The 12,521-nt window shown below is 41.6% G+C and overlaps 1 non-coding gene and 1 pseudogene across 1 annotated transcript; one reads left to right on the forward strand and one right to left on the reverse strand.

The window, feature by feature from the left end:
- Positions 1-1,699: 1,699 nt before the first annotated feature.
- LOC121578925 lies at positions 1,700-11,944 on the reverse strand (annotated as a pseudogene).
- On the forward strand, positions 8,111-8,182 carry trnac-gca. Its single transcript has one exon. It is a non-coding gene; the product is annotated as a tRNA-Cys (tRNA).
- Positions 11,945-12,521: the final 577 nt, after the last annotated feature.

Below are 12,521 nucleotides of genomic sequence, written 5' to 3' on the forward strand. Positions count from 1 at the left end.
GTGTACAGTCAGTAAGCAGTTACACCGGTGGCAATAAATTAGTAAAACCAAAAGCTTACCTTGACTTGGAAGAGTTCCAGTGTTGTGTTGGAAAGTCATAGCCAGCTAGCTGACATAACATCCCTCTGTTTGAGCAGGGTGTTTCGGTAGGCTAAACTAGCTAGCTGCATTTGCTAGCTAGGTAAGTGAAACTGAAAGTGAAAAAAATGACAAAATCTCTCTCTCGCTTCTCCTTCATTTTGGAAGAAATGTATTTGTTAAACTGTTCAACTACTGTCTTTCTCTCTTTTTGAGTCAACTACTCACCACATTTTATTCACTGCAGTGCTAGCTAGCTGTAGCTTATGCTTTCAGTACCACATTTTTTTATCCTTTGATTGGGTGGACAACATGTCAGTTCATGCTGCAAGAGTTCTGATAGGTTGGAGGATGTCCTCCAGAAGTTGTCATAATTACTGTGTAAGTCTATGGAAGGGGGTGAGAACCATGAGCCTCCTAGGTTTTGTTTTGAAGTCAATCTACTCAGAGGAGGACGGAAGCTAGCTGTCCTCCGGCTACACCATGGTGCTATGCAACATAGTGCTGTTGAGGCTCCTGTAGACCTTCTGTGCAAAATAGTGTGTTTTAATCAATTGTTTGGTGACGTGATTATATTTAGTATAGTTTTATGGATAACTTTTTTATGGATAACTTTTTTTATGTTTTACTATTTTTATTTTTATGAAATTCACTGAGGATGGTCCTCCCCTTCCTCCTCTGAGGAGCCTCTACTGATTGAATATCCCTTTGAGCAAATTACACTTTGGATGGGTATCAATACACCCAGTCACTACAAAGATACAAGCGTCCTTCCTAACTCAGTTGCCAGAGAGGAAGGAAACTGTCAATGGTGACTTTAAAACGGTTACAGAGTTTAATGGCTGTGACAGGAGAAAACTGAGAATGGCTCAACAACATTGTAGTTACTCCACAATACTAACCTAATTGACAGATACAACACATTACGTTAAGGACTGGGGAGTTTTTCGGATAAAAATGAAACGGAGCTAAGCACAGGCAAAACCCTAGAGGAAAACCTGGTTCAGTCTGCTTTCCACCAGACACTGGGAGATGAATTCACCTTTCAGCAGGACAATAATGTAAAACACAAGGCGAAATCTACACTGGATTTGGTTACCAAGAAGACAGTGAATGTTCCTGAGTGGCAGAGTTACAGTTTTGTCTTAAAATCGGCTTAAAAATCAATTGCAAGATCTGAAAATGATTGTCTAGCAACGAACAACAACCAATTTGACAGAGCTTGAAGAATTTTGAAAAGAATAATGGCAAATGTTGCACAATCCAGGTGTGGAAAGCTCTTAGAGACTTACCCAGAAAGACTCACAGCTGTAATCGCTGCCAAAGGTGATTCTAACATGTATTGACTCAGGGGGCTAAATACATACAGTGGGGAGAACAAGTATTTGATACACTGCCGATTTTGCAGGTTTTCCTACTTACAAACCATGTAGAGGTCTGTAATTTTTTATCATAGGTACACTTCAACTGTGAGAGACGGAATCTAAAACAAAAATCCAGAAAATCACATTGTATGATTTTTAAGTAATTAATTTGCATTTTATTGCATGACATAAGTATTTGATACATCAGAAAAGCATAACTTAATATTTGGTACAGAAACCTTTGATCTGCTCATTCATCACACTGAAAAACCTGTAGTGACAGCAACACAAGACATACAGTGTGAATCACTGGGTATCAGTAAATGGGCTTTGGCCAATACCTTTTTAATTGGCATCAGTAAAAAGGTGTCCCCTGAATGTGTGTTGTGGCTGACACTCACCTGCTTCGGAGCGTGTCCTGGACACCATAAGGTCCCACTTGGGGACATAGACCTGTGACTGGAACACTGTCCTACATTTGAGCACATAGTCCACGACAATTCTGCAATACAGAGAAGTATTTTCATAGTCATACAGACACCAGGCTGTAGAAAATGTACTTTAATGTAGTTGCCTCTGAGTGCTGATTAGGTTACCTAGCTACTAATTTAGCTACGGTAGAGAAAGATGACCCTAGATCTGTGTTGCGTTTAGAGGCAACCTGCACCTCTCTACTGTACTCACTTCACTCCTTTCCTATGTAGAGGAGCTAAATTAATTGCTCAATTTCTCCATCTTTGGGGAGCCGATAAGGCAAGTAACATTACAATCAAATACACTGAAAACTAGCTATTAATCTTCCAATCAGTTTGCTAACTACTTAAGTACATTTTGCAAGCTAACTAGCTAGCACATTCCTAGACTGGTCTAGACCAATTATGTCAGAACGACAGATTTTTACCTTGTCAGCTCGGGGATTCGATCCAGCAACCTTTCGGTTACTGGCCCAACGCTCCTTCCCACCAGCATTGGTCTAGACAAGGGGTCTCCAAGAGGTAGATTGCGAGTTGCCAGTAGCTCACAGCCCACCTATGAGTAGCTCCCCATGCAATTCTGAAAGTATACTGAACAGAAATAATGAGCTGAAATAAAAGATCCCGAAATTTTCCATACGCACAAAAAGCTTATTTAGCTCAAATTTGGTGCACAAATTTGTTTACATCCCTGTTAGTGAGCATTTTATCCTTTGTCAAGATAATCCATCCACCTGACAGGTTCGGCATATCAAGAAGCTGATTAAACAGCATGATCATTACACAGGTGCACATTGTGCTGTGGACAATAAAAGGCCACTCTAAAATGTGCAGTTTTGTCACACAACACAATGCAACAGATGTCCCAAGTTTTGAGGGAGCGTGCAATTGGCATGCTGACTGCAGAAATGTCCACCAGAGCTGTTGCCAGAGACGTCGTTTTAGAGAATTTGGCAGTATGTCCAACCGGCCTCACAACCACAGACCACGTGTAACCACGCCAGCCCAGGACCTCCACATCCGGCTTCTTCACCTGCAGGATCGTCAGAGGGGGGAGGGGGATGCTGAGGAGTATTTCTGTCTGTAATAAAGGCTCCCCAGTGGGTCGGCCTGGCTCCCAAGTGGGTGGGCCCCTTCCCAGTCATGGGAAATCCATAGATTAGGGCCTAATTCATTCATTTAAATTGACTGATTTCCTTATATGAACTGTAACTCAGCAAAATCTTTGAAAGTGTTGCATGTTGCGTTTATATTTTGGTTCAGTATACAGTGGGGGAAAAAAGTATTTAGTCAGCCACCAATTGTTCAAGTTCTCCCATAGGTACACGTCAACTATGACAGACAAAATGAGAAAAAAGAATCCAGAAAATCACATTGTAGGATTTTTAATGAATTTATTTGCAAATTATGGTGGAAAATAAGTATTTGGTCAATAACAAAAGTTTCTCAATACTTTGTTATATACCCTTTGTTGGCAATGACACAGGTCAAACGTTTTCTGTAAGTCTTCACAAGGTTTTCACACACTGTTGCTGGTATTTTGGCCCATTCCTCCATGCAGATCTCCTCTAGAGCAGTGATGTTTTGGGGCTGTCGCTGGGCAACACGGACTTTCAACTCCCTCCAAAGATTTTCTATGGGGTTGAGATCAGGAGACTGGCTAGGCCACTCCAGGACCTTGAAATGCTTCTTACGAAGCCACTCCTTCGTTGCCCGGGCGGTGTGTTTGGGATCATTGTCATGCTGAAAGACCCAGCCACGTTTCATCTTCAATGCCCTTGCTGATGGAAGGAGGTTTTCACTCAAAATCTCACGATACATGGCCCCATTCATTCTTTCCTTTACACGGATCAGTCGTCCTGGTCCCTTTGCAGAAAAACAGCCCCTAAGCATGATGTTTCCACCCCCATGCTTCACAGTAGGTATGGTGTTCTTTGGATGCAACTCAGCATTCTTTGTCCTCCAAACACGACGATTTGAGTTTTTACCAAAAAGTTATATTTTGGTTTCATCTGACCATATGACATTCTCCCAATCCTCTTCTGGATCATCCAAATGCACTCTAGCAAACTTCAGACGGGCCTGGACATGTACTGGCTTAAGCAGGGGGACACGTCTGGCACTGCAGGATTTGAGTCCCTGGCGGCGTAGTGTGTTACTGATGGTAGGCTTTGTTACTTTGGTCCCAGTTCTCTGCAGGTCATTCACTAGGTCCCCCCGTGTGGTTCTGGGATTTTTGCTCACCGTTCTTGTGATCATTTTGACCCCACGGGGTGAGATCTTGCGTGGAGCCCCAGATCGAGGGAGATTATCAGTGGTCTTGTATGTCTTCCATTTCTTAATAATTGCTCCCACAATTGATTTCTTCAAACCAAGCTGCTTACCTATTGCAGATTCAGTCTTCCCAGCCTGGTGCAGGTCTACAATTTTGTTTCTGGTGTCCTTTGACAGCTCTTTGGTCTTGGCCATAGTGGAGTTTGGAGTGTGACTGTTTGAGGTTGTGGACAGGTGTCTTTTATACTGATAACAAGTTCAAACAGGTGCCATTAATACAGGTAACGAGTGGAGGACAGAGGAGCCTCTTAAAGAAGAAGTTACAGGTCTGTGAGAGCCAGAAATCTTGCTTGTTTGTAGGTGACCAAATACTTATTTTCCACCATAATTTGCAAATAAATTCATTAAAAATCCTACAATGTGATTCTCTGGAGAAAAAAAATCTCATTTTGTCTGTCATAGTTGACGTGTACCTATGATGAAAATTACAGGCCTCTCTCGTCTTTTTAAGTGGGAGAACTTGCACAATTGGTGGCTGACTAAATACTTTTTTCCCCACTGTACATGCATTTTTTCATTCATTCCATCGCAAACTGTAATAAACATAACGCTCTCGGCTACTATCCAATCAAAGCCACATTGACATTATCCCACCCCTGGTTTGTCACTATTAACGTAACACAATATCTGCCAATTAATTTCCAGCAATATTGCCTGTCTGTCTGTTTGGTGCACGCGTTTGTTTATCACCATGCAGCCATTTACTGATGCTAATGATAACGGTATTGTGGGTAGACAGAAAGACTTGCCCCAATAACCTTCCCAATGAAATGTTAACCATAAAGTAGGCTTACTTGACAGAACTATATCATGATTATTTGTCAATTGGATGGCCATTGTTTTACCAACTCTGCCATGACATGTGCTGCAGCAGTAGGCCTAACAGAAACATCACTAGACCTACACATTCCTCTCTTGCTAGATGCACAATTAAAGGGGAATTACACTCAAATCAAAATGTGTTCGTTTTTTTTCCAGACCTAAAACATTGTCTTCTGGTGTGATTTAAGCAATTACATGGACTCAGAACATCAATTTTCGTTGTTTTTCTATGAATAATTGTACTATTGAGAGTAAAAAACTAAAGAGTAAACAGAATTCAGGAAAATACAAGATACTTTTATCGGGCCTGGCATGCTGAATACTGTTTATTAAGCATTATTTTTACCATGTATATTGACACCTCTTGTACACCAATGACCCAGTGACAAGTTGCAGGTTAGAGGTGGAGCCTATTTAAAAGTTATATAAAAATATGAAAATGAGTAACTCCTGCGACATGTTTAATTTTTTCAAAGTAGCTCTCATGCTAGAAGTTGGAGACCCCAGGTCTAGACCTAGGCTAGAGAACTTGATGTTACTGGTTTTTTGTTTGTTTTTCTTGCTTGATGTTGCAGCTGACTAGCTAGTTAGTATGTATGTATGGACCTATCCCATCCAAATAGACGGTAACATATAGCGAGCTGGCTGTAAGGTCCCCTTGTGTTCTTGAGCTAGTATGGAACAAACAAAGCTAGCTTGTGTTAGCTGCTAACTGCAACATTGTCGTTGACCTCTCAAAATGGGGTCAATATGGAATGTTTTTTGTATAGTAATATGCTATATGGCACTGGGTTCGAATAATTGTAAATTACAAAGTTAGCAAACTACTCAAAATAATCACCATGATTTCCACTAGTTACCACATCCGCAAAATTGGCCATATCGTAAAAAGACTGCTGTCTAGTCATTCAATAGCGCTGGCTGGCTAATGTTACAGTGCTTCCGGTAACGGTGCAGAGGCTCTGGGTCGCTACCTTCTTCTTCTTCTGTGGGTTTTATAGCGGACTACAACCCAAAAAGGTGTATTGCCGCCACCAACTGGACGGGTTGTAAAACCAAAACAAGGTAAAAAGAAAATCCATGCGATAGGGAAACTAACTTAATCCACCCAAATAAAAATAGCACATTGACAAAAACAAAACAAAACTCCCACTTCTTCCTTCTTTCAAATCTCCATATCTTCCTTCTCAGGTTCTAGGGCCTGAGAGGGTGGTACGGCTTGTGACAATATTCCATGTAACTCCTCCGCCGAGAACTGTTTCAGTCCCAGGAACCGCTCCGCCGCATCCACAATGATATCTATCTTCCTGGACCTTCTCTCCACCTTGGCAGTGCCATTCATCACCATAGCTATAAAGGCCACAAAGTCCACCTTCTTAACCTTTAATGAAGTGGTCAGATGACGCAGATGCTAAGCTACAGGACTGTTTTTTTAGCACAGACTGGAATATGTTCTGGGATTCTTCCGATGGCATTGAGGAGTACACATCAGTCACTGGCTTCATCAATAAGTGCATTGATGACGTCGTCCCCACGGTGACCATACGTACATACCCCAACCAGAAGCCATGGATTACAGGCAACATCCACACTGAGCTAAAGAGTAGAGCAGCCGCTTTTAAGGAGCGGGACTCTAACCAGGACGCTTATAAGAAATACCTGTCAATTTGTGGGAAAATCATTTAGCCTCGCTACTGTTATTTTTACTGTTATTTTACTGCTTTTATTTTTTACTTATCTATTGTTTACTTAACACCTATTTTTCTTAAAACTGCATTGTTGGTTAAGGGCTTGTAAGTAAGCATTTCACTGTAAGGTCTACACCTGTTGTATTCGGCGCATGTGACAAATACAATTTGATTTGAAATGTCAGGGTCCTGCTGGTGAAGGCCTATCCACCACCATGGACTCTTCAGGAGCACCATTCAAACCCTCAACCCGTTTAACAGCTGCTGCATATGAAATGCTCTGGACAGCCCTGACTTGGCCACCTCATTCTCTTTCACCCTTGCTGGGCAATCGAAAGATGTAGCTTCATGGTTCCCACCACAATTGCAACATGTCACATATTCCTCACTTTTAAAACACATGATAATGATCTTTTCCACAACTTGGACATCTGAGCTTCTCCCTTCTGCAAACACTTGAAACATGACCAAAAGCTTTACAATGATAACACTGCATTGGTCTTGGGATAAATGCTCTGACTCTGTAGTTTATATACCCCAACTGCACTTGAGTAGGGAGAGACTCCATATCAAAAAACAAAACAGATACCCTTAACTTTTTCACCATTCACCACACGATTCATCCGACGTGCATCAATCACTACAGGAATATTTTTAATCTCTTCAAAATCGACTTTCCACGAGACGCCAGATATAACCCCCTTGAGGGGTGCCTGTTCCTGAGACACACACTACACTTCAAATGTATCAAGTCGGATGAGACGCAACGCACGTTCCTTCTGATCCGCAGAAGCATACAAAAAATCTAAACAAGCCCGCCTCTAGTGATCCTCACACTTTACCCAGCCCACCTCCACCAGTTTGGTTATCTCAAATGGTTTCTTCAAGATTGGTAATCTGCTCAGCTGTTCCTCATTAACAAACCGTACTCCTACTAGATACGAAGGGATATTCTCATCACTGTACACTACCTTGCTCCGTTTTCCATTCTTTTGGACAACATTCTCCAATTCTCCTTGATTCTACCGCCATTGGATTCAGAATCCACTTCATCGTCCGCTTCCGCCATCTTTTTCCAGTCTCGAGAAATAACCTACTCCTCCCTGGGTCGCTAGCTACTACTAGCTTGCTGCTAGATAGCTACTTGGTTTATGGTTTGTCTCTTAACTGTAGCTATTGACTATGGCCAAAACCAGAGTACATTGTCTAGGAAATCTAATCACAAGCAGTCGAAAGTGAAGTCAATATCATAATAATGTACATAACTTTTTTTAGAATCAAAAAAAGTATCGTCGCTGAATTGTGACGGATGTAGCTATATATCCTAAAACATTCCTGCTAACGAACATATGGGGGTATAGCTCAGTGGTAGAGCATTTGACTGCAGATCAAGAGGTCCCCGGTTCAAATCCGGGTGCCCCCTCTCTTTTTTGTTAAATGGCACGTGTGAATTTGAGCCCTAGTTATAGACATTACTGATGGAGCATCAATGTTCGAATAAAATGCCTGTTTTTCACAACAGTACCGTCCAAGAAAATAGGTCGTTTAATTGCACAATCACAGTGTCTTTAGAAGAGTCCAAAAAGCAACCAATCTATTTTGCAACAATTGTTATAATATTGTATTCATCCAATATATTTTTTACAGTTATGGTAATGAATAACAAATAGTAATATGTCTTACCTGTGTTGCCCTGGACTGACAGCAGGTCATTGGAAACGCCCCTCAGGGTCTCCAGGGTGGAGTGAGTGATGTTGTAGGTGGGGAAGATGTGTCTCGGGTGTCTGTGGAACCGCAACAGGAGATGATTGGAACAGGCCCAGGAATTTCATCTGCTTTCCTTGTTTCCATTGGCCAGTCTCCCACAATGATGTAAAATTCCACATCAGGCAGCCTCACCTGTCAGTTTAAATTGACAGATTGAGCTCAGTTTATGCAGCACAATGCACTGAACAATTTTAAAGATATTGAAAATATGTTATTATGTGTGTTTTTGGTGAGTGACAAAATAAGTTCCATCGGACAATTAAGAAAGGACCATGATCATACTTATAGATGAAAGGACAGAGACCAGCACACAAACCCACCTTTAACTAATAGTGTATATGCAATGACACAAAAAAACAAAGCAACTTTTTACCTTCCTGGATAGTGAGAGGAACATCTCATCTGAGAACATCTTAAAGTCAATGTATTTTCCCAGGGAGCGGCGGTACACCTGGTTGTCAATTACAGCATAGTGAATGAGACCTCCTCTGTTCGAGAACTGACGGGGAACCTCCTGTAGGCGGCGCTGCAGGTCAATGGAGGGGAAGACAATGAAGTCCCTCAGGATCTGGGGCTCCTCAGCAGGACACTGTATGATGCTCTGCCAGGTGCGAACATCACGCTCTGACAGTGGCGACCCGGCATTCAGGGCAGGTGGGGCTCGAGCACCACCTGTTTATCATTAAAAATAATTATAAAAATATAACTTTTTTGAGGCAGAATGAACTGAGGTAAATGAGGCTGAATTAACTGTTTCGCTGCCAGACAAGGCTCCGCTGACAGCCAGGTGCAGCAGTGGTATGGTGTAGGAACTGCTGTTGGGACAGCTTTATGTAGGCCCTAACAGTTTGTGGGCACCGTTTGTCACTGTTATAGTGCAATTAATGTATTGTTTAGTGTTGTGTTGTGTAGTGGCTTTGCTGGCATGCATATTTAAAAAATGTGGGGAGTTTGCCCCACCGAAATGTACATGCTAAAATCGCCACTGCGCTCTGGGCAGTCACAGTACTCATGATAGGCTGGGCCTGAGGACATAAAACCAACAGGGTGCAGCATCACGTGGAATCAGTGAGAATAGATAACAGATCAACATACTGCTATCTATATTATTCAAACAGGCAGACTTAGATGATGAATTAACTGGTATTTTCTCTCAAGTGATCACACTAATCTGCCATACAGATGGTACCTCATCAGAAAGGAACCATCGCCTCTGTCTAGGGGAAGGGGGGTGTGGATGCGGACATGCTCCTTCTGTGAGAGTGAGGTAATCTTCACTCTGAACGAGTCTTTACCTACATGTAAAGAGGAGATCAAAAGTAGTTAAATCACCTCTATTATGGGAACAATAACATAACCATAGGGACAATTAGAGTAATGTTCAACCTGCAAATATTAAGCTATATAGGGGAATAAAGGGGTCCTCAATCATGGACATTGTTTAAGAGTTCGATTTTGTGCATCAATAAAACATAGGCTACAGCAACAAAAACAAGTAGTTTATTTGATGACAAACTCCCCATTGTATGAGATCTCAATTGATCTTGGGGTGAAATGCCTTCAAAAGGATGGGTTACTAAACAGTTTCCCCAAAGATAACTTTAATAAGGGACGGACCAGCAGATGAGGAAATGAAATTCGTGAAATAATTGACATAGACGAAGAGCCTCTTCCTCTCTGCTTTAGACAATTATTCATCTATTCACAAACACTTACCTGGAGAGGGTTAAGTTTTCCCCAGCTGAGTTGACAGCCTGGATGATGAAGTATCGAACGTGCAAAACAACTTTAGGGTCGAGTCCTGGACCCCAAACAAGACATTTTTCATGACGGACTTCACTAGCTTGACAAAACGGAAAGTAGCTAGCTACCTAACTAATATTTATTTTTAGTGTCCCAATTTTACATGCAGCATCTCATCTTCAGAAGGGGGTGAAGTTTTGATTTGGCCGAGTGTGATTGCATGATGAATGGACTCGTGTGTATTGAGGAAGTTTGATGAAATACACACAGGAAAAATTATTTGTTTACACAGACCAATTATCGATGGTATAATACAGAAGAATGCCGTATATTACTCCCTTTTAATTATACCAGACGTTATTTTATTTTTTCCAGGGTCCGTGCTATACTGGTTCATAGGGACGTCCCCACCCCCATTGAAGTTGAAAGTTAACATTTTTATAAGGGTTAGGCAAAGATAAACCAAGATAGACCACTGTAGCTCAGTTGGTAGAGCATGGCGCTTGCAACGCCAGGGTTGTGGGTTCGTCTCCCACGGGGGCCATGTATGCACTCACTAACTGTAAGTCGCTCTGGATAAGAACGTCTGCTAAATTACTAAAAATGTTTTAAAAAAAATACATGTCGTTTCCAATGGGAACAAGCAAGGTGGGCAGAGCCTAGCACGAGCTAGCGAGATCCTATTGGCGCGTTCTAGCATCATCGGCATATTTCCGTTAGGGAACGCCTACTCTGTGAAGTGCGCATGTGCAATAACTCAATTCGCCTTTCCACTCCTAAACAACGCGTTTTTTTTTTACAAATTTGGCAAAGGGTAAAGTCTACAAAACTTAGTCCACTCTGTTCATAAAATATTTTAGTTTTGGGAACAGAAAACTGTATTGAGATGAAATGTTTCATCGATGAGAAAATTTGCAGAATGTCGGCCTAAATCCTTCTCCTTCCATCTTCTCCCACTGCCAATCGCTGAGCTGCCTCACACTACCATATTTGGTAGTGAGTGGAAACACCAAGCGGATGCTTCACATTTATACATCCGGTGAAATATCTGTCTCATTGTTCTATCTGTGGTTACTGATAAGGGTAGAGACGTCCGAAGGATTCCAGATAGCACTGACCTATTTTTCCCCAGACGCTTAAGTGCACCATGAAAATATCCTCGGTGTAGTCCACTGGAATTCAAACTTTAGTTCCGCTTACGCACACTATTCATAAAGCAACATGAAATAGGCTAAAACGTTAAATGATTGTTTAAATGACTAATGATTACGTTAAAATGTATGCACACATGACTGTAAGTCGCTTTGGATGAAAGCATCTGCTAAATGGCATATTATTATTATTATTAATGATCAAATTATTTAACCAATTCAATGATTAATTGTGTATATGTGTGCAATGGTGGAGGAGATGTGATGAAGTTGGCTTTTGATCTCTCAGACTGAAATAAAAACACATCATGAAAAATTCCTGCGTTCAGCATGTTTATGTGTGTCTCATCAACATGGATTCAATAAATGTACACAATGTTACTCAAAATGGTCACCCTTTGCTAAAGTATTGACTCTTTCTCCCAATCATCACTGCTCAAGTAGTACTCTCCATCTGTAGTGGTATCTGAGTCATACTCCTCAAAGTCTGACAAACTGGAGCTCATGATGGGCAGTAGTTCCATGGGGCCTAGAATGACTTGCGACTTCTGATCAATGATAAGTGAGTTTAAAATCTCTGTGGGCAAAGTCGATGACTCATTGAACTGTAGAGGCATAGGCAATGTCAGGTTCTTAGGGCTTAGGATGCTGTCTGTTTTCATTAGACTAAAATAGGTTTTATGAGTGCTAGAGAAAGCTCTGGAAAGGGTTCTGGGTGGGCTATCAAGGTCCCCTGGCCCTCTGATATCCTCCAGACTCCTTAGGGCCCTTGTGGGGGCCATATCAGTTCCTGTGGAGATGCGCCTGTTTCTTGATGTTCTGTTTGAGTAAATGTTGTTGACAGAGATGGAGCGGCCATGTTTCAGGCCAAAATCAGTAGTGGTTGGAGAGTTGTTGGAGTATGACAGCTGTGTGGGTTTAAAACAGGCAGCTCTACGCCTATCTGATCTACTGTCCTTACCTAATGAGCTAGAGAAGACATCTTCATTCTTTGTGTTGAGGCTAAAATGACTGGTTCTAGAACTTGCAGAATCCTTATGGGATTGACTACTAAAATAGGGTGAATGTGGATGATTTGTTCTACTAAATTCTTCTTTTGAC

Source organism: Coregonus clupeaformis, chromosome 13, assembly GCF_020615455.1.
Source record: "Coregonus clupeaformis isolate EN_2021a chromosome 13, ASM2061545v1, whole genome shotgun sequence".
NCBI classification, from domain to species: Eukaryota; Metazoa; Chordata; class Actinopteri; order Salmoniformes; family Salmonidae; genus Coregonus; species Coregonus clupeaformis.